Here is a 23,047-nt window from a genome sequence, read left to right on the forward strand (position 1 = left end):
AAGACTGTAAAATACTGCACCCCGGTGGCCAAGCTGTGCACAACACAAGGAGCAACTCAATATCCTTTGAAGCAAACAAAAAAAAAGTCTTGATTGAATATTTAATATAAAGTACAATGAAAAACTTTTTGGGCTTTTTTTTGTTTTCATTTCAGTTACCATACATGATTTGAGAAACTAAAATAAACACAATTTCTAAGTAGAAATACGTATAAAAAGTAAATATTTGAGCAAAATAAAAGAAAAACGATCAAAGTTTGTATCCTCCTAGAACAAGAAAAGTCAGCAAAACAAACAATATTTATCATCAGATCTATTTTCTGGGCTCGTCTCATGTTGCACTCAAGCGGTTGCATCGGAGAAAATAAAATTTAAGCACACAAGCGACCCTTGCGAGCAACAACAGGCAAAGAAATCGATACTTTGAGTTCAACTTCAACTCCCCGCTGGAAAGCGCGCTCGGCATCTCAACGCGACGGAGCAACGAGATAATTTTTTGGGTGGGAGAAAGTTCAACGCGGTGATGGTGAACTCAAGTTAACGGAGCGAGCGCGAAAGATGGAGGTGAGGATGCTTTTAGATCAGAGACATTGCACACCTAAGGAAAAAAAATAAATCAATGGGTCATCCTTTCTACAAACGGAACCGTTCTGAGAGCCCCGGCTTGTTCTGAGAAGACTTTCTTTTTTTTTTTTTCGGATCACACTCACATCTTGGTCCAAAAACAGAAACAGGAGTGCAGTCCATTTAAATCGACACTTTATTCCACGTCGCCTCAAGTCAGGACAAAACACTGAAATCAGAACAAATAGGAATCGAGACTAACGGCCTCCAAAGCAAGCAGGTGGGCAAAGACGAGTGTCACAGGTACAAAATGACGTTTGAGGCTGCTTTCTGAGCGATCCTCTCCCAAAAAAACTTTGCAAAGTTTCCATTTGCAGCTATTGTTTTTCCACATGAAAGCTTTTAATTTGTGAAAATTAGCTTTTCATCATCAGAGATATTCCATTAGTCGAGCGTGTACAGAACTGGGGGCATGCTGGGCCCTTAATGGCGCCATCCTGGCACCAATTTTGGGCGGCAGTGAGCACGTTTTGCTTTTGGCTCCAAATCATTTGGCCCGGAGTTTCGCTCCTTCCGAGTGTTTACGAGCCGCTTGATCGATGGCGTCCTGGCCGCCGCCTGCTCGCCGCTGGCAAATAAAGCTGATAAGTAAAAGCGAATCGGAGAGGAGGGTCTGTTTGGGTTTTTGTTTTGGGAAGGGGGGGGGATTCAAATCAACTACTCGGGAAGATGAATGACTGCTTTTTGCCAACAGCGGGATGTTACGACGTGACTAAAATGTAATAAAACAAACACAAAAGTCATTATGGAGCATTATGGCACGACAACAACACAACACAACACACACACACACACACACACACACACACACACGAGCAGCAGAGGTTTTCTGCCACCACAGTCATCTTCACATTTGCTTCCCGAAAAAGTGCTGACGAATAACAATGCAGCACATTATTCAGGCAAAAAAAAGCCATGTTGCAAAAGTTTTAAGGTTGACAAGGTTGGAAAAAAAAGAAGAAATAAGACAGCAAGCCAATCGCATGAAGAAATTGTCATCAATAATACAATAATAATAACCTCATATTAAATCACAACAAGATTAAAGAAAATATTGCCTACTTAATATATATAATATATATAATATCGTCAAACATTTTAGCATTGTCGTAGTTCATAATCAAGCATTCTTTGCCCTCATTCTCATGGCGCCATGTCCCGTTGACACCGGGCGGGTGTCGAAACAAAAAGTCGTCGTTTTAAAAGCGGCGCGAGCTGACCCGCAAGCCACCGACGTGCGCATTTGACTGATAGCAGCGCTTATCATCCTGCCATTGTTCCACCCAGAAAAGACCACGACATACTTGGCCAAATAAGGAGAAGAGCGACTTGTTGCTATTTCAAGCGTCAAGTGAGCATGTGTGGGTGGGGGTGTGGGACGGTGTGTGTGTGTGTGGACCGCCAGAGGTGTTAGCACTGAGCCGGGCGACTATGCTGGCTGTCGGGGTGTGTGTGTGTGTGTGTGTCCTCTCTAATTGAACCGAGGAGTAGAAAGCTACGAGTGATATTGAGGGAAAAGAAAGAGCTTTCTTTCTTTGTGCCTCACATGTAGTGCCTCCCGTCTCCTGGGAAGTGAGCGAGGAGTGGGCGCTAATTAGAGGTTAAAAATAGCGGCGCCTTTGTCAGTAGGTTACTGTATCACACCGCTGAGTTAAAAGGCGGTTCGAGTGGTGACCTCAATAATTTTCTCATCATTGGCGAAAAACAAAACAAAAAAAGCATGACCCGGCACGGCCTTTGAACCGGAATCAGAAATGACGAATGCTAACACAGCGGAGAAAGGGCAGCAGAAGGAAGCAAAAACGCACGACTCGGATGATCTCACGAAATGTATTTTGGAGGGAACCGCAACATATTTCATCATTTATGTTATTTGAAATTTTTACTGGCATTTTTTTCTTGTAATGTTTATTTTACTACAATTACAAGGGATTGAACCGGAATTTATTATTTAAAAAATGTGATTATAAAATAGCAAATGAGCGAATGATTGCGAACAAAGTGAATCTTTAATTTCCTAATCGCTGTTGAGGGCATCATACAGTCTAACGGATGACATTTACTCCCTACACATTCGAACGACTCGACAAAATGACAAAGTCATTATTATACCGTATAGTGGCTCGGGAGTGATTCCAAACACATTCCAAATCGTACGGAGGGAAATCAACTTAATTGTCCAACATGACAATATATTCCTCGCCTACGATCATTGCGCAAGCACACAATTCCAACTCGCCTGGGGGCGTCCAATGCACACCTCCGACGAGTGACACCTGCCAGAACAGCCGCTGCCTAGAGGGGTTGTGTGTTTTTGCACAAAATTGGCCATGGTTTCTCACTGTCACCGGCGGCCATTTGTGGCGCTCGTTAGGCGTCGCGGGACAGCGGCGTGTCAGCGCCGACACGTTAATGGCCGAGAATATCGACTGTCAGCCGGCTGACAAGCAGCCGGCGAGCTTGTTTGTTGTTGTTCACGGGGTGGGCGGACATTTATGACAAAAAATGTTTGGTTTTTTTTTTTAGGAGGGAGGTGAAAATGACATGATTTCAATGCTTTCTGGCATTTGGCAACACTTGAAACGGACTTTTTGGATAACTTTCCAAAACTCCGTTTATTTTTACATCAACCAAAGCGTGATGTTCCGATCACTTGTCGTGAGTAACTTGACATAACCGTACGGTTTAATTGACATTTGCACAAGTGACCTTGGGTGTTTTGTTCACACGTCAAAGTAATCCGAAGGAAACAATCCCCTCCAGAACCGTATTGTCCGTTACGTGCGTTCACACCTGCCGATGTTCGTGCAATGACACACAAAAGCGACAGCGCAGTGCCATTAACGCTCCCTCAAGTAATAATATCAATTCTCAGCTACTCTTTTCACACCTCTGAATCTTGAGGTGCGCTTTGCTCGTTATGAAGCGTGGGCACAACAATGAGACGTTGCCGCCTGCCGCCCGTGGCCTAAACAAAGCGACGAGTGCTTTTAGAACACCGCTCTCCGCAGACAGCGCCTTCCAAGACAGCGCAGGCCCGCAAATCCTCCGCCGCCGGAAGCTGTTGTGACAGAATTTCTGCCTTATTTGGGTTTTTGTGTCAGCCCGGAACCCGGGGCGACTCTACGCGCTTCCTCCGCACGCGTCGCAGAAGCTGAGGCGGCTCCTGCAGGACAGCGCCGAGCTGCATTGAGCATATGGCGAGAGGAAGGAGCGCAGAAGAGCCTCCCGAGCATGGATTACCGTGACGCATACTAATAAAGTTGCTTCGAAGTGACCGCGAATGGCAGACCGGTTGGAAAAACTCTTTTTAAAAAGTCCATCTCAGTTAAGATTGTCAAGTCTTGTAAAGATTGTCAGTCCGCGCCGTTTACAGTGAGTCCTCTGACCGGATAAAACCGAATCAAAGTAGTCTGACACACGAGTAAGACCAAATGACACAACTGAATTAGCCGAGGATGTAATCTGGTTCACTGATCGATACAACAGACTGTTCAAAGTCGACAAATGCGCAAGTGAGTCCCTTAACTCGAGTAAAGTCAAACATTTCAGAACGCAACTTGAGTCAGTCAGAGGACTCCGAGGATTCTGGATAATGGAACCCTCGGACTAATGATTCCTGATGTTTCTCAGGCTGAAGACAAGTGCCGCAAAGACAGATGGGCACTCTGGAGGCGAGTTGATGGATGTTGCGAGGTGCGGCCGTTTGAGGTTCGAGGACGATAAATCACCATGACGTTTTCTGGTCTCCCCCCCTGTACCTCAGTCTCAGTGCGCTTTTATAACTAACTCAGGATCGTCGTTAGCGGTGGGGAAAAAAACCCCAAAACATCCAAGAACGGGTATTCCCTGCCAAGAGGGAGCAATGTATCACTTTATCTTTCATGGTCGTCACTGTCGTCGCCTCGGCCGGATGCTAAAGAGCGTCTGGACTCAGTCAAGGTTACATTAGCCTAAGTGCAGGTTAACGCCGTCCATGATGAACTTCCTGCGCCAAATGACGGCTTTCAAAACCCCGTGGGTGAGGTTAAGGTGATTGCCATCCTGGAGGGTTTCGAAATTCATTGGCAACGAGGCTGCCGCAATTTGGCCGATGCGTTACGGTCACCTTGGGAAATCACACGCCAAACTATCATGCCATAGCGACGTGACGCGGACAAAAGCAACACGTTCGTTAACGATGAATTCCATGAAAATGCTCCAAGGTAGAGATGGAGATTATTTTGGGAGGCAAAATAGCCAAAATTGCAAGATCTCTCTGATCTATGGACCCGCCCCCCCCTTAATATTTCCTCTACATCTGCAACCTTACGACGAGGCTCTGCAGTTGTAATTCTCACCTCGCTTCCAGCTGTTACCTCCTCCTTTGGGGAGCCGTTCTGTTTTTAGCCTTGCCTGAGACGACGATTCATTCACGCCTCTTCATGCAATTACGTGCAAATCCAAAAATATTGACTACGCAAGGGGGGGGGGGGCGTGTCTGCCGGGATTATGTGGTGTGATGATTACAGCGTAGAGGTTTGGTTGAGCTCTGACCTTGTGGAGTTATTTTTGGTTCTCTTTTTGTGGCCAGTCACCCGAGTCCTCGCAATGTTATGTCATCCATATGGCGACAGGTAGAACAATTAAATGCGCGTCCACTAGATGGCAGAAGGTACAACTAACCTGGATGTTTCATTCATAGAATTGGTGGGATTACAGCAAGTCTGAATTTTGGTCACCGTTCCAAATAAATGGAATCTTGCTGACATGGAAAATGAAAAGCAATGGATTTGACTTTTACTATGACTCTGGGGTCATTACAAATCAATAGTTTTCTTGTTTTAGCCTTTCAAAGGAAATCTGTGACCCGCCGCCGAGCCCCGACAAAGCTCCATTCCGTATTGTCACATGAATTGTCAAGCAGGAAGCATTGACGGCTTTCAACCGGCGCCGCCGCTCGCTGGAAAACGAGCTCGCCGAGATTCGCACTCTGCCAAGCGGAGACGTGGCCGCGGGGCGAAAGGCTCATTTGGCCGGGGATGTGGATATTGCAAAGTGAGGAGCAATGAGACACGGGTGAGGCTGAGAGTGGTGAGGGGGACTTTGGAGGATGTGAAAGTGCTGACAGAGAGTCGGAGGAAAGGATAAGAGACAAGTGAAGGGCAACGGAGCACAAGTTGGAATATTCTCCTCGACTCCTGTGTGAGGGGGTGTTTGTTTTTTTTCTTTTGTGTGGAAAAATTCAGCCCACTGACACAAATTTGGTGGACGAGTTTATCAAATGGAGACCGACCAAAAAAAGGCTCTAGAAGCAAAGCTTGCAAAGAGACAGGATCGCTGCCATTTTGTTTTCAAGCAGCCATTTTAGCATCATTTGAACCATTTCAAATAAAGTCTGATTGCTACCAAATTGCTACACTAGACAAACGTACCTCTATTTGTGCTTGCGTGATGGGTCAATTCTTAATATTTCCAAGAGACAGGGTGCAAAAAACAAAACAAAACATGCACTTCCTGCCAGGAAGGTTTGGTGCTGCAATAAAAACACTCTGAGCCTCACCATTCTCCTCCGTTTTTGTTGCGAGTCCCAAAAGGTCCCTCCGAGAGCTATTTGGCAAATGTTTGCAGAAAGCTTGATTTAATGGAAGCTACGGCTTTTACAAGAGGAAAAAAAAACGACAGAGGACTAAAAGTTGTCGCTGATAAAAGTCAAAGTGTCTCCTTTTCCTTTTTATTAGCCCAAACAGGAAAAGGATGTTCACTTTCCAGCATTAAAGAGGAGCTCCGGCGCATAATAATCCGGCCTGCTACTATTTCTCACAATTGGACCAAAAAGTTGGATTGCGGTGTGCCTGGCGACGCCTAATAGGTCCCAAGGGTCCCGCTAACGTGGGGAAAGAGCTGTCAGAGTGTCAACGGCCTAAACAATATTAGCCGCACTCTCATTGCTACGCATTAACGAGTGAAGCATCATTAAAGCCACGGCGGTTCAGGCAGGCCCGCTCCGATCGCGAGAGGAAACTCGGGAAAATTATTGTTCGATGGTTATAGCGAGTCTTTTTTTTTTTACACCCAGAAGGTTCCGCAGGGCCGCCATGTTGTGCTATTGTTGTTTTGTTGTTGGGCCGCCGCTTTTGGGTGCCACTTGCTGACTCAGCGGGGAGCGAACGAAAGGTGAGCCTCGCTTTGCTTCAAACATCGCACACAGTTTAAGGTCGACGAAGCAGCAGGGGAGGAGATAGCCCGGGGAGGAGGAGGAGGAAGAAAATATAAGCAAGCGTTTTAAAGGTTTAAGGGAATTTCCCCGTAACTTGGGCAATCTTTAGAGTGCAGGTGCTGCTTTGATAAAAAAAAAAAAAAGTGAGCCCACAAGGACGCATGGAGATCAATGAACCATATTTGCGTCTCACTAATGGAAAAGTCACCCCACCGTTTCAACTCAACATGAGACCACCCCAAAAATAAAGCATAGCAAGATTTGGGAAAGCCGGTTTCATTTAGCAAAATATCATGACTGAAAGGTTTGTGGCATCAGAATCTCAACTGCCCAAAAAAAGGCTAAAAAAAACAAAAACAAAAACATTTGAATCCAAATATTTCAAAATCTTTAATTCTCTCTTTGTCGCTGGGACGGATGAAACGGAATCGCTTCCCAACGGTGTTGCTAGGCAACCGCCACCCGCCCGTCACGGTCCACAGACACAGAGCGGGTGATGAGTGGCAAGTGTGCGAGACCCAACCGCAACTGCGAGACGGACGCCAACTGACAAACACACAGCATAATATTCAGAATAATAATCCTAATATGAACACTTACATAAGAGTCTACTGAAGGACAAAGTGAAACACGCGCACCCCCCCCCCCCCCCCCCCACCTCGCTACCTGATTCTTGAGCACACCACCCGGCAATAAAACCTTCAAACGCGGCAATCAAGCGAGCATGAATTATTCAGATGCCAAACAATGCGCACATAATCATTTAATGAGTTCTCGCTCGGTCTTAGGTGAGCAAAACTTCCCATCTCCGAGGAAAATTGGGCAGTTTGTCTTTGAACATCAGCGCGGCGCCGACGTTGTTGTTGTTGTTTTTTTAATCGGGAAAAAGTGCGAGAATCCATCAAAAGAGCGATGCGATTAGAAGGATAAACAACGTACAGCTACTTTTAAAATGCTCAAAAGCAGCAAGTAGACGGCAGTCTTATTTTCCAGGTTGCAACTGTGCTTGCGTGTCAGCCGCTTGTGATGGACAGGCCGACCAAATTATATTTTACCAAGTCAAACTGCCTTCGGGGGTTGAAATGAATGGGGGTGAAAAACCCAAAAGAGGTCCACCTTTGAACAACAACAGAAATGGGCAAAAAGTCGAAAATATTAGCTTCAAACCAAAATAGCAGACTTCCCGTGTCTCTTCGGAACATGGCCTTTGAAGACTTTTTTGTGGGTCTACTCATATTAGAATCCAAAAACTGTCATTCCATTATGAGTGGCCATCTTACTGTATTTTTCGACTTGTGACGTCCTAAATAACGGGAAATAGTTTGCGTCGGTCTAAAATGTGCCGAAATCGCCCAGCAGACACCTGCGCAGGTTGGGGGAATGTGGGATGCGCCCGTGTGGGCGTGGGGGGGGTCCACTTGGATCTATTGCTTCCATAATGAAGTGTGACACTGCACAATTGGGCCCCCCCCCCAAAAACATCCCCCATCACTCCTTTCCAATTCTGTTACTCCTTGCTGTCTCTGATGTTTGGCATTTTAACGATCCGTGGTGAAGCAGCATGTGGCTCATTGTCTAAGGCCGTCTTCCAAGAAATTCTGTTTGTGATCACGAGGTGTTGTATAGTGTGAAGATTATTTTTTGACTTATTTCAGGAAAAATGTGTTCATGCAGACGCCTGGCTAGTTCTAAAGTTGAGAGGCTTATGGGACCTAACTGTTTTTGTTTTTTTTAATTAATCGTTCATTTAATCGGTTATCGGAATTGTATTCTACCAAATGTAACCGCATCGGCCTAAAAAAAAAAATCCATCTAACTGACCAAGCAGAATTTTTCGACACTTTGTCGTGTACTCCCTTGTAGCGTAACACCGCTCATGTTTTAGTGCTGTGCAGATGCGTGCCACAGCATCTATTGACTAATTAACCAGCGAGCAACAGCTTGGTGGCACAAAGTAGAGGACAAACAACATCAATCTTTTCACCTGCGCTGCAAGTTCTAGGCGCGCTCTCTCCGGGACGCGTTGTTTGTTTACCGACTCACTACCGGATAAGGCGGAAAGTTCCGAATTTTTCTTCTCCGGGAGTTGAGGCGACGCTTCGACGACGGCGGGGGCCGGCGGGACTGCAGATAAAAGTGTCACCACCGTGCGTACGGATATAAATATTAAAAGGCCGCTTCCGACCCTGCGAGGTGGAATTGAACAACCCGAGGGTTCCTTTTTACCTCCGAGCGAGGACGAAACATCAACGTAGGACCATGAGAGCCAAAAGAAACAAGGTTTTTGCTCTTATTGGCGTGTCAAGGGATGCGCTAAGGGGTGCATGAGATGAAAAATTTGGTATATTTAAAAATTTACATTGTTTTTCACCCATCTGAGCGTGAAAATTCACATTTTTAAAAATATTGAACCTTTATAAGGGCAAATAAATTGAAAACAGAATATCGTTGGTACGAAATGCAAACTAGGATTTTTTTTATAAATAAATAAATACAGCGCTGCATTATTAGGAGGCATGCTGATGAATCATCACTGCCAAATAGCCTCATTAGCTTCCCAAATGCTAATCGGCTAACATGACTGCTGTTTTGTTTTTGTTTTTTTTGACGATGTATTACTATCAATTTCCCCAGTAGGTATTAACATGACACTCATTTTAAGCATCGATATTTTTCTCCTTTCAACATTTGCTAATGTGCCCACTTGGCTCATTTTCCAGCCCATATGCTCCGGCTTTTGCAATGGTAATACAGCATTTGTCTTTGATGGAATATGCCGTTTTATCCCGCCACGGGTTTGTAACGCCGCCAGTCCGCTGCTCTTTCCTCAGCAAAAGTGTCCACTGAGACGGAGGAAAAGGACGAGGACGCTCGGCCTGCTGCGTGGAGTGCTTTCATATCGCTCTTTGGAGCACCTTCTCGCGATCGCCTCTTTCATCCGCAGCGCTCCTCTCAAAAGCGCGTCTTGGCTCGCGTCAGCAATATGGCCGCCCAAACTCTGGCGCCATTCATTCCGAGCGGCGGCAGGCTTTCATTTGAAGAGGAGCCGAGATCAATGGAGGTTGCTGACTTTGCTTGCCGCTCGACCCGTGTTCTCATTTGCACTCGTTTTGTGACAAAATGAGGCACCCCGGGCTCGATATAACTCATTTACTGCCATTGGCGGCTAAAGACGTCAAATATCCAATTACTTTTTTTTTTTTTTTTACTCGGCTGGTAGTGAATGAGTTAATGAGGTTGGGTCAGTACAAACAATCTCAAAAGTCTACTACGTTAATGCTAAGACATGAATGTAAACGCCATTGACAGGCTACCGAACGACATCAGTGTCGCAATACTCACGGGCATATTTTCTTTATCCTCTATTAAAAAGTACTCATATTCGTGAGGTATTAAGAGCTGAGAACATCCCTATGTACAGTTTACGCTGCCCCCAGGTGGCCAAAGTGCAGAGACCAGAAGGAGTAGCATAGCGTTCATTCAATTGAAGCATAAAATGTTTAATCTCTTGACATTCAATCCGATTGTCGTTTCTGCATGCGTGTACAAAGTACAATATGCAGTACTATTTTCCTTATTAAAAACACATTTTCATTGTCTTTTGGGCAAGGCCGGGACAGATTAAAGGCATTCCCTTCATTTCGACGGCTAAAGATTTATCTCCCTGCAACATTTTGCTTTTTTTTTTTTAAATTCTTTTCATATAAGTGGTCAGTGTGGCAGCATGTTGCGTGGTCGTCATTTGTCATGCAAATAAAGCTGCTGTTAACGCATTGTGTTATTATGACTGATTGATAAAGCAGGTTGTGTTAGCCGTACACGCACGCACGCACACAAGCCTTATCTTTGTTTCCCCACCAAAATGGTGTCAATCATTTATGCGCACCCCGCCATCCTTTCTCCGTTAGGCGTTGTACGCGTCTTATCTGCCGGGCCGGTGTTGGCATCCGTCGGCAAAGAGGCTCCCACTCCCCCTCCTCTTGAAACGCCGTGTTTTCGCGTTCCCTCGAGTACGTACTGATAAAGCGCCATCCACGCCCCTTTATCACCCTTCGTGCGCACCTTCGCCGACATCACGATGCCTGTCCACTTACTTCACGACCTGAGCAACAGCGTGTCAACGAAGACGAGTTGACCACAATTTCAAGTTGAACTTCCAAACTTAACTTTTGCGGCCGCACAGGATATTAACAACGCGCTTCCAGACAATAATGTTGGCAGATAAGCATCGATGAAGTTTATGAGGCTATTTGGCAGCGATACTGCATCAGATCGACCCAAGATTTTATAGTGTGGGTCAAAAAGTAGCGCTGAGTTGGTGCACCTCCTCTCACTGGCACACCCATGAAAAACTAAAAACAGCTCGTATGGTTGATCCGGGGGGCTCTTATTTTGTGTAAACATGCAAAATGGGTCATTATTATTTCAGTTTGTCGTTACACCATCGAATGACGTAAATGGCTCTCGTGCACCCCCAGAATGGGGAACATTTTCTGTAGGAAAGCATTAAAAAAAAAAAAAAAAACGTGTCATTATTATAGTAGCTTCCCATTCCACTTTTAATCGTGTGCAAACCCTGCAGGGCACTCGCATACTCCCTTAATTTTGTCAAAACAAAAACACATTAAAAATGTGTAATTATACTCCCGTGCACCATTTTGTGCTTTGTGAAAATAAGAATTGAGAAAAAAGATATGCTGAAAAAACAAAAAAAACCAAGTGAATAATCGCCTGCACCGCCTGGAGGTTGTTTGCACATCTTTTTAAATCAAAATTGCACTGGAAAAAAAAATATATATAAGAAGGCGCTAATTTCTACCCCACATTTTCATCCAAATGAGATGCTTTGCAACGCCTTTAATTTTGTGAAAAAAAATTAAAACTGTTGACGAGAGGAATTGTACACATTTAGATTCATTTTGCGCACCCCTCCCCCCCCGCCAAGGTCATTTTTTTCAAATTATTTTAAATTTCACAGAAAAATAATTACACAAATTCCTAATTATTATACCAGATCGACATAACGTTTTCATTTATGAGCAATCATTTGACATTTTTTGATCAATGGGGGAAAAAAAATGTATTATGATTCTTTGATATGACAGCAAGTCCAGACTGTCCGCTTGTATTCATGACCCGCCTTGTGAGAGCCGAGCCAATGGAAAAGCAACGCAGGCGCTCGCGTTAAATCAATGATGTGGGACCCTGACAATTCCATTACTGCTTTTCCTCGCCCTGCCATCATTCCAACTCTCCGCGCCTCCCACGCAAGCTTCGCCATGCTTTCTTTTGTCTTTGCTTTGGCGCAAAACAATAGGGTACGCCGGCGTGCCTCGTTCTCATCCACCGCGCATATTTTTACTGACGGAGAGCCGGTGACACGTGAGTCCTTCCTCTCCAACTGCATTAGCTGCGAACTTGGCTGAAGTGGCTCATCAATTAACTGCCAGCGCCAAATGAGCACTAAATGCCTTTGACCTCAGACTGCCGTCCAGGGAAGAGAGAATGGTGAAAGAAAAAAAGAAAAAATGAAATCAAGGCAGATTTATTTTTTAATTTTTTTTAAAAACAGAATTCCCGGTCACTCAGAGACTCCTCATGAATAACCGTTTAAGTTTGTAGTCACTCGGGATTTACGTCTTTGGATTTAATAAGTGAAATTAGCATGTATGAATATTCATCGGGTTTAAAAGCAAACTCTCACAAGCGTTTTCAAAATTCTACGGACGGCAATATATCACGGCGATTATAGACAAAAACGGAAGCAGGAGGGAATGGACAAAAGTTGCGTTCATGCATTAAAATCATTTCAAATTTGATTTACTTCGCGTTTACGTTGGAAGCAAAGAATGTTCGTCGACAAAACAAACGACTTTCAATAAGACAGAGAAGTTTTGAGAAACGCCTATCTAAACTTTGTCGGGAGTTTAAAAAAAAAACGGTGACATGAAAGTCATTGCAACCTTGGTGGATTTAAAGAATGTAAACGTTTGTAGCGCAGTGTAGCTTGAAAAAAATACGGGCATGCATTATTCCACTCTTCTCCCGCCTTCCTGTCACTCGAGCAAAGTCGTATTCCCATTCGAGGCGCATTACGACACCGTTGGAATTCAAATCAAGACACTTTTGATTAAAAGGTACAAACAAAGCATTTACAGCGGGAACAAGGTCGCAGCATTCCCGCCTGAAATGACACATCTGTCGCGACACTCGACAACGCCGTCTTTCCCACCACAAAGATTACACGGAATGGCCCGAGGCGGGATCGATGGCGGCCGCTTCCCATTCCCATGCCCTCATATTTGGCAGCGCAAGTGATCAAGAAAAGCCGTCCCGATCGGATGACCGGAATATCGAGCGGCGCGCTAACACATTGCTAACATGTCGACATGCTGTGAGCGCGCTGTAACGTGTGCTAGATGTGTTCGATGCGTGTGTGTTAGGGGCTGTCCCTCGACGCTTGTTTGTTTGTTTAATGGAATTCCACATGATTCTGCTGCCGTGCGAAGGGAAACATCAATAGCACGACGTATTGGCCTCTTAGCGACACACTAACTGTATTAACATAAAAACTTTTTGACATAAGCCTAAAATTAAGATTTTTTTGTAGGCTTTCATAACTGTAGCTAACTTATTCCAATACATTCTGGCAATTTAATCATTACATTTTATTAAATGTGTTGTCTAATTTGCAATCCTGAAAAATTTATGGTTTTTATATTAGCTGTGTCTGATGATGATTTGAAACATTTTAAATTAAAGAATCTGAATTAAAATGTTCTAAATGTTACTAAAATATTTACTATTCCATTATTAAAATGTATTTGCCATTATTTTCTATAATTTCTTTATAAATAGTACATTTTCTGTTTTTAAGTCCGCTGGTTAAAAAAAAAAAAAAACAATTTTTAACACATTTTTAAAATCTGGATTTAAAAAATGGCAATTATCTCAGTGCAACATTAATAGCCTTTTACAAAAAAAAAACTAATAAAATAAATTAATATTCAGTCACATTAGTTGAATCATTTGGATGCACTCTGAAAAAATATGCAACTTAAATATAAATATTTACACATGCCTTGATGCTGTTTGCTATGCACGCGTGTGCTCCTGCCATGTTTTATCAGCCGTCACAAGTGAGCGGCTGCTGCACGCTGAGGCCGTCGCAGTTAATGTTCAAATACATTCACATGTGATATCGGAACACGCCTCCAGGCGCTGGCCCGCAGGAAATGTGTGATATGAAAATATGAAAATATTTGCCACGTCCCGAGAAATTGAATCACGAGTCGTGTTGTGTCCGACGCGCAGTGTGACTTAATGGTGCGCAACCAACCCATAAGACACTGACAGAATTAGATTAGAATTTTTCTAAACAAGTTAAACATGTAGCTTTTTTGAAACACGCAAATGGAACTTATGTCAACAAATGAACCGCATCGTTCTAGGAGGAACCATATCAACACAAACTTGACGGTGCGATCGCCGATTAGCTTCGCGTAAACTACAAAACGGGGTCAGTGAAATTTCCTTTTGGCTGCCGAGCATTTCTGTTACCTTTGCTGAATCAGCTCGGTCCCACAGCTGGAGGAGTACTCGAGGGTTTCATTCCAAAACAGTAAATATGAAGTAAACTGAAGAAGAGGACTTAATGTTGCTTATTATTGCTTTTTTTTTTTCCTTGTTCCACACGAGAGGGAAACACAGGCGAGTGTTGATTAATTAAGCTAACGGCGCTATGACATGTTCAATTTCACACAAGGTGTTAATCTTGCATGAGGGGATTCATAAATCAAAATGTAAACACTTTAAACCCCTCTCCTCCATTAATAAAAGAATACCGGATTCCGCCGTTATGTTCCCGTGGCTTCTTATTAAGTTTTTACATAACAAATGCAGGAATCGGTGCATTCAATGACTGCTGGCAAATGAAGAGAGAAATTTTAATCAGGCAAAAAGCCGTGAACGTTCTACATGGCCTCTTGGTAGCGTCACATTTTTTTTTTTTTTATTATCATTGCCGCAGCGAGACCAAGCGAGGAGAACAACAAGACAAAAGCAATCAAGTGTATCTGCGCTTCAGTCACTTGGCGTAACCTTGAATGCCAGACGAGTGATGAAACGCGTCGAGCTGATGTACTGGAACGTGATTAGTTACATCATGCTGCTTTTTTTTTTTTTGGGAGGATAAAAGGATCTATTATTATGCGTTTCAGACATCAAAGTCTCTGTTTTTCCCTGTAGATTATGATATAGATCCAATAAAGGTTTTTGAATTTTTTTTCAAAGAAGTACAAAAGTCATCTTGAAGCGCTCATTTCGTCAATAAAGCTTGGCATACGTTTGTCGTCGATTTACCGCGCAAATTTCTTAAAAGTGCCACCAGGAGAAAGTTGGTGCTAATTGTGTGAGAAATTATGAATATTTCAAACACGTCTTACTTTGGTTGGCCACTTAATGGCCTCTACTTTATGGATGAGCGGTCAAAAGGTTGAGACCGGTCGGGCGCGAGCACTCCGGAGAACGCCGTAACTCTCCGAATGAGTTAATTGGCGGCGGCGGCTGTTGTCTCCTGATAGGCTTTCGGCGCGCTTTCCGTCTCCGGTTTCGGTCTCACCGTAACTTCACACGAACGGCGCAGTGCGACGATTCTCATAAAAGCGCCAACGCCAGCTCTTAATGAGCTTGGTGCGGCACGGCTTATATAAAAAGGTCGTAAACGCTCACGGGAGCTAAAGTGTGCTTACGTTGCAATCTGCTCACGTGCGCTATAAAGTCTCACGCTCAATATGCAAGTAACACGACTTTTATTAGCCACGCAACAGCATTTAGGTCAAGATTTATTGTTTGTTGGCATTAGCGAAGCAAACAGCTGATCGACAAAATGCTAGTTCACAGCTCGATGCGGTGTTGCTGCCGTAGTAAGAAGGAAAGCGCCTCAATACAAGTATTTTACCGCGCGGTTACGGCAGTGCTAACATGACAACAAACTTCACTGAGAAAATGAGAAATTGATGTGAATGTCTTTGTGGTTGCTTTGCAAACGTAATGCCAAACTTTGTTGACAAAATGACTGATTTAAGATGAAACGTGTACCTCAAACTTCCGATTGTCCAGATTCCAATCTGGCGTGCAATGACCGCCACCTGCTGGCACGGAGGCTCATTTGCTTTCCTGCAGAACTTTTTTTGTGCATCTGTCATCTTTGTGTTGACCAGCTAGCACCTTGGCATGAAGGCACCTTGCCATATGCCAGGTGGACAGACTCCCCGTGAGGGAGGCGGGGCGGGGGGGGGTTCATGTTTTCCCATCTTGCGTCCTTTCTCCATCTGTTTGAGGGAGGTCAACATTTCCTGCTGCGTGTGATTCTTGCAAATCTTCATGAAAACTTGCTGAAATTGCTTATTTTGCGGATGAAGTATGGCACTGTTTGCTTCTGTCATCTCATAACACTTGAAAAAAAAGCATAGGACTTAGCACCACTAAGACGCACAGATGTCTCACATGAAATCCTTTTCATTTTTCGCAGTAAAGTGAGGCATGAACTTTATAGGCGCCCTCACATGATAACGACTCAGAAGTTAAGATCTTAAATGAGCTCATTTGTCCATGAGCTCCGATATTGAATTTGTGGTGAGGAAAATTCTGAATTCTTGAAACTTGTTTTTAGGGGAAGCCGCCGATTAGTGCGCCTGTCGTAAATCACACTGTTTGTGCTCATCTCACGGGCCGATTAAACTCTCTGTTGTAATAACCGCAACCGATAAAACTAACACGAAGCAATAAATACGACACGGAGTGCTTGACCGTCTCTCCTTGATTTTCTAATTGATTGCGCAGAATCATTTCCCTGCTCAAATTTACTGCGTAATTAACGAGAAATAAAAGGGGCATCCCGCCCGGAGTGCGTCGCCGCCAGGCCTTTCTCGGGATTCGTATTCGCAGGCGTTGATTTAATGCAAGTGAGCTGGTCGCCGTTTGTCAATTTCACTGCCACGACTCGCATTGGTCGCATTGGCTGAGGCCATAAAAAGTGAACCATTAGCCACATTTTTGGGGAAGTACATCACAGGTGTGCAGAATAACTACATTTATACAGAACAAAGATTGACTTGTTTTTTTCATGTCTGCAGAATATTTTTCCACAGACACACAAAATAGCCACCGAGCTTTTTGTTGCAATTTTCCATTCAGGTGGCTTTACAGTTGACGAATAAATGATTTTGGCTGACCCAAACGCTCTTGTCAGCGTATGCTTGTTGCGTTAAGAAGAAGAAAAAAAAGACTTCCGAGCTGAGCCTATTTGCTTGCTTCCTCATTTTGTACACAAAGGCTGTCGGCTTTGCATAGATTTGTCTTTTTAATCCACGTATTCCCACTTTGGGCTACAGGTGGCGGAAGGTCAAATTGCCTCCGATTGTGCTTTGATATCAAAACATCTGCGCTCAATAGAAGTCGGACAAATACACACATTCTCCTCAGCGGGGCGCGAAAAGGACGGACTATCTTCCGCCGTGAATAAAAGAACAGGACGCGGGGACTAGCTGCGGCTAGCAGCTGCTAGCGCTCTTGTGTGAAGTGTTTTGATGCATGAATAACAAAAGATTAGAGCCGCGGGATGTGTCAGTGTTAATGACATATTCATGTATGCCGAGCACCTTTTGCCGGCGGGTTTTGATGCTTTGTCCCGCCACGACGTCTAATGCCATCACTTCACTTAATTACCCGCAATTAAGACACTCCAATAAAGTAAAGGGAAATGCTAATCAACTCATTTGGTGACATGGAAACCGTCAGAAAAGGACAGCAATTAACCCACGGGCACTTACCTGAAATATGAATATTAAATATTCATCATATTTTGGGGGTTTACCCCTTTTGCATTGGATTCACTGGATTAGACTGCAGGGCAACGGGTTAAAAACTTCCCCAGAATATTCTTTTTTAACCTTGTGCTTGTATAAAGTTAGCCACAGAGGAAACCATGAAATAATACCCCTTCAAATATGCAGTGGTGGCTTGAGGACTTGAGTTTTTCTATTTCAGTGAGGAAAGTAGGATTCGATTCCATTGACTTGATGAAGAAATACATCTAGTCAAGACATCATTCAATGGAGTGTTATTTTAGCAACAAGTGCTGCTCATATAGTGCACACCTTGGCCACCTGGGGGCAGTATAATACGGACATATGGATTTACATCGCATTGTTCTTTGCAGAGGATAAAGAATATTCAGTATCCTGGTGACTAGTGTCATATTCAGTATTTGTTTTGCTCCACAGTTTGTGGAGAGGTGTGACATCGATTATCGCATGAAGATCAATGAACATTACTAAGGCAATTGGGTCACCCGTATCTCAGTCTAATATAATGATTTTATATTTATTGCATTAGTTAGCACGTATCACTTCAATAGCGAGGCATTCTTTGAATGAGTAAAATGTGTCCAAATGAAAAAAGATGACGTAAGGATCGACATTTTCAATGGTTTGCATCTCAAATGCATTCTAAGCTGAACCCCATCCTGCTTCATCATTTCATGACTATTCTGGTTTTTACCTGGACACAGAGGAAAAGAAAAAGGCAAATACCTGCGTCCGTGTGCTTGTCACAAGCGCTTCCGCAGCATTTTGCAGAACGCTGAAGTGGTCCGCTCGCCATTAGCCCAAATAGGAAGACGAATCGCTCGACAAATAGGACCTAACAGCGCCAAGTCCTTCCCATTCATTGTGGTTCCAAACTGCAGGAAAAAAAACAAAACATAATTAGCATACACACACCAAAGAATTTTGACATTCACCAATAAAAAAAACTAAATTAAAAAGCATGTTCAAACAAACAAGACATTTTGTGCTGATTTGATGAGTTTACGTAATTATCCTGCATGTTAAGATGAAGCATGACCAAGACTTTGCAGAAAATGTCCTGTTTTTTCTCTCTTTATCTCCGAACCACAGTGATGCAAAGAAACAATTACACAAATAAAGTCAAATGAAAGTAAAACTCCATAGAGACGATACGCACAGGCATGTATTCTTTATCCTCGGCAAATAACAACAAACATTACTGCATCTTACTGAGTCACTTAAAGTACTTCTTTGTCGTTTGTATCGTCATGATTGTATTATACGGCCCCAAGTGGCCAAGTCCTGCACGGCAGAGGGAGTCACAATGTTAAGGCGCTACATAAATAAAGTGGTAATGTATTTATCCTGTTTAATTAGGATGTAAATCAGAAAATGTGATAGAATACCGAAATAAGATGAAAAGTTATTGCCGTATTAAAGACATCGCTCAAACTAATCACTGTGACTTTCAAACATTTAAGTACTTCAGTGATTATTTTTTTTGGTGTGTGTATGGGAGGGGGGGCATTCAACAAAGCCAATGATGCTTTTCAGAAAATAATTCCCCTCAGTGGAAGTCAGTAAACGTTCATATTTTGGTGTTAAGATAAAAGAAAATAAAACTGTTGGTGCATGTGTTGTCATTAATAAAGTTGTGATGAAGGAATTGGGGATTATTTATATATTGGGGGGGGGTGCTGATGTTGGGGACGCACGCAAGCACACAGCAAGCGAGGAGAGTTGTTTTCTGATTGTTTTCATTTTGGATTAGGTGCAGCCAACGCATCCAATCTGCTGTAAACAACTTCGCGCAAACTTCCTCCTGATTAAAGACTATTCGTCTCCCTCACGTGGGAGGATCACCCGCACTCCCCCGACACCCCTCCCATCCAAACCTCCCCACCGATTGGATTTTGACGGTGAATACTGATGTGCGCACTCAAGTTTGTTCGTAAACTTGTGGAGGAGGATGAGGCTGCCATCCAAATGCGAACTCATCGGAAAAACACTCACGGGCCACACGTTTAGGCACAACCTGCAGTTAACTAATGAGATGTAGTGCAAAGACAAAAAAAAATATATAAAAGACATTTTGACATATACAGTTATGGTTTTAAATGGGATTCTCCGTGTTCAATTTTAATTATCTGCATGGAACATGATGGCCTCTTTGCCTCCATACGTTTTATCACATGAATCAGATCCCGTACGTTTTGTGTGATTGATTGTGATCTCATCTTTTGGTACGGGATCTCACTGTGCAGGGGTACATAATGAACTGTCCATTTTAAACACTGTCGAATGAGACTTGATGCTTCGGATGTATCTCAAATAAAAGAGCGTTATCACTGCCTCGAGACCCCCCCCCTCTCTCTCTCCTCTCACACTCGCTCTTTCTTTCTTCCTCTCTCTTTCTTCTCTCCCACACTCACGCACCTCCCCCAGTTCCTTGTGCGCAGCCAAGACGCCGCTCGCCTCCACAAGCATGCGCGCACACATGCGGGCAGCACGGCGCGATGAAGCGGAGCGACACGAGCCGCAGCAGCAGCAGCATCACGGGAGGAGAACCGCTCCACCGTGCACGGAGCGTGACCAACGCCTGAGAGCAGGTAAGACGACACCTCTTCTTTTGCTTTTTTTTTTTTTTTTGTGCCATCTTAAGCGCAACACCGCAACTGCACAGCAGCGTGACAAGGGTCTCGAACTCGTAGATCCAAAACCTGCCAAGAATAAGATTGGGACTGTGACGCAGGAAATGTGCCAAATGTACATAGCAGAGGAAGAAGATTCCTCCGCATCTTCCCGTGCCAAGTTGCGCACGCAAACGCCTCGTGCGTCCAAAGACTGATATTTTTTTTATCTTGAACCCAATCAAAAACTCGTAACACTTTACGTGCTGGCATCGTTTCATTTGAGCCGATCACTAATCCATTTGTGGTCCTCTTTTTGGGTTTTGTATTTTATTGGTTGAAGTGTGCCATTTGTCACAAAACAAAGCGTATTGTCGAGAGGCGTTTAGAACACGGCTGGTGGTGCGTACGTGCCGAATGGAAGCGAGCCTTCCTTGAGGCTGCTCGTCTGTGCGCCCTGCGTGCGTAAAAGCGCAGAGGCAAAATGTGCGCAACGGGTGGATGCCTTTTCAAAAGGTACAGCTGTGGAGGTTTAGCCGGTTGGCTGAATGGAACGGATGACTGGTTTATAAATGGGTCTTCTGTGGGCTTTTTTGCAGAAGGTTTGTGATTTTTGTGTGGAGTTCGAAGGGGAAAAATAAAATGGGTCATTGTGACATAGCGAGGTTGTGCAATTGTACGTTTTTGTCCGCTTGAATGGGACAATCATGAAAGAAAAATACAACTTTGGAGCGTTTTAGCCAAGAACCTGTCACTCATAGGCAAACCCGTGCACCAAGAGGACAGAAGCAAATGAACGAATGGACAAAGATGCATCATAAAATCATTGAAGGGGGCGTTTGCAATTTAAAAAACAAGTTTTGTCTTATTTGTTTAAACTGATGACCTGCCAGTCGTTTTGAGTTGATTTTTTTTTTCTTTGACTTGCAAGAATTAAGTCAAGATGCGAGTGCTGTGTCGTGACACTGACTCAACTCCTGTTTACAGCAAGCAACAGTTTGGAAGCTTGAAAACTCAATGTCATAAACTTATTACAACTGTCAATGAAAGTTTGCAGAAAGAATAATTACACATTGAGCATTTAAAGCAACAACATAGCTTAGCCTCTAGTCCGCTAACTAAATGCTAATACAGGATGGGAAATGTATTCGGCATGGCTAGCGATTAGCCTTTATGTTACGCAATGGATAGTGGATAATGGATGAATGCACACAAACGGTGCAGCAACGCATTTAGACAGACAATATTACAAACATGGCCATTTTTTTCTTTATCCTCTGTAAAGCGAGAGCAATTGTGACCCTCTCTTTTTACATATAGCTTCACGTCTATATTGTACTGCCCCCATAAGGCCGAGCCGCGCATTAGCTTTTTAAGAAAACCACCGCACCCAAGGAAAAACAAACAATCCGAGACAGAATGCGTGACTGACGAGACCTCCAGCCGGAATCATTTGTCACCAGGCAGATCAAGATCGACATCTGACGGCTTCAGACATTTCAATAGAAAACGCATTTCGATGCAGGAGAGCAGCGGACAGGGCCTCCCCCAGGGAACATGAATCATGTCGCAATCACAATGTAGGGAGGCAGGAAGTGCCTTGAGGTGTGATTAAATGCCTCCTCTTTAATAAAAGCACACAAACGTGTATGAGTGATCGCTAACGGTGTCTGCAAGTTGTTGTTTGAGCACGCCCCGACATCCTGCACTTGACAGTGCACCGATGTGTTCCGTTGTGATTAAATGCCGCCTCTTTAATACAACACACACACATTGCGTATGAGTGATTGCTAATAGCGTCAATTGACTAGCAAGTGCATCCGTCCTGTGTCGAGGAGTCGGGGCGCGCTCGAGCCAGGAGATGCCATTAGCAATCAGTCATGTACCAGGTGTGTGTGTTTTATTAAAGAGGAGGCCTTTAATCACGACTCAAGATACTTTCTGCCTCCTAATCTTTTTTTTTATTTTTTGATCTACGCTAATGCTTATTCATTGCAGTTTCTGTCGCAAACACCGTAGGACTTGCGAGAAGTGCGAAAGACTTGGGGAGTGCCACCAACTGCGACATGATTCTGTTGGACAAAACGCATATGAAATATATTTTAGACCCTGAGATTTTTGGTGCGGTTTGTTGTGCCGAAGCTAGTGGTTGTAGTCACGTGAAAAAGGGCCAAGTTGACATCTCCTCCTCTTCTGCGCCGACAAATGGCGGCCGAAGCCCTTTTAGCTCCTTATCAAGATGCCGAGTGATTGCGGAGCTTCACAATATGAAGTAGCACTAAAGCGGCCATTGATTGGTGTAACGACGGAGGGATGGATGGAAAGCAGAAGGGGGTGATTATCTCAGGCAAACAAACGGCATTTGGTAATTGCATTTGTAACAAAACGCACACACACGCACCCCCCCCCACACACACACAAAACAGGAATCGATGCAGCATGCGTCAGCATATTTACGGAAAGAAAAATAAGATGCAGTCAAAGCAAGATTGTGCTCATTTGTTTGTTTGATATGCAATTAATTGTTGCCACTGCCTAGAGGGCGCTGTGGAGCCGTCAAGCTACATGAAGCATTACTAACATCTAGAATATTTCATGGAAGTTAATGAACGGAGCGTTTTTTTATTTTAACAGCTCTTGCATTGGACCACCTTATAATACACAAGTGTTCTTAATAATATGACCAAACCAAACCATTAGACATCATCACTGGCAAGGAATGAGCATATTATTGCAATTTTCTA

At 43.8% G+C, this 23,047-nt stretch overlaps 1 protein-coding gene across 2 annotated transcripts in view; it reads left to right on the forward strand.

Annotated features, from left to right (window-relative positions):
• The first annotated feature begins 20,129 nt into the window (after nt 1-20,129).
• The window catches only part of chrm2a (cholinergic receptor, muscarinic 2a), a 36,212-nt gene continuing 33,294 nt past the window's right edge, over nt 20,130-23,047 (forward strand). For both annotated transcript variants that reach the window (XM_088287518.1, XM_088287519.1), the window contains exon 1: nt 20,130-20,282. The gene's annotated coding sequence lies outside the window, so the exon portion shown is untranslated. The remainder of the gene's footprint in view (nt 20,283-23,047) is intronic.

The sequence above is a fragment of the Idiotropiscis lumnitzeri genome, chromosome 2 (assembly GCF_059441095.1).
Source record: "Idiotropiscis lumnitzeri isolate Australia: NSW breed Sydney's pygmy pipehorse chromosome 2, RoL_Ilum_1.0, whole genome shotgun sequence".
Lineage (NCBI taxonomy): Eukaryota > Metazoa > Chordata > Actinopteri > Syngnathiformes > Syngnathidae > Idiotropiscis > Idiotropiscis lumnitzeri.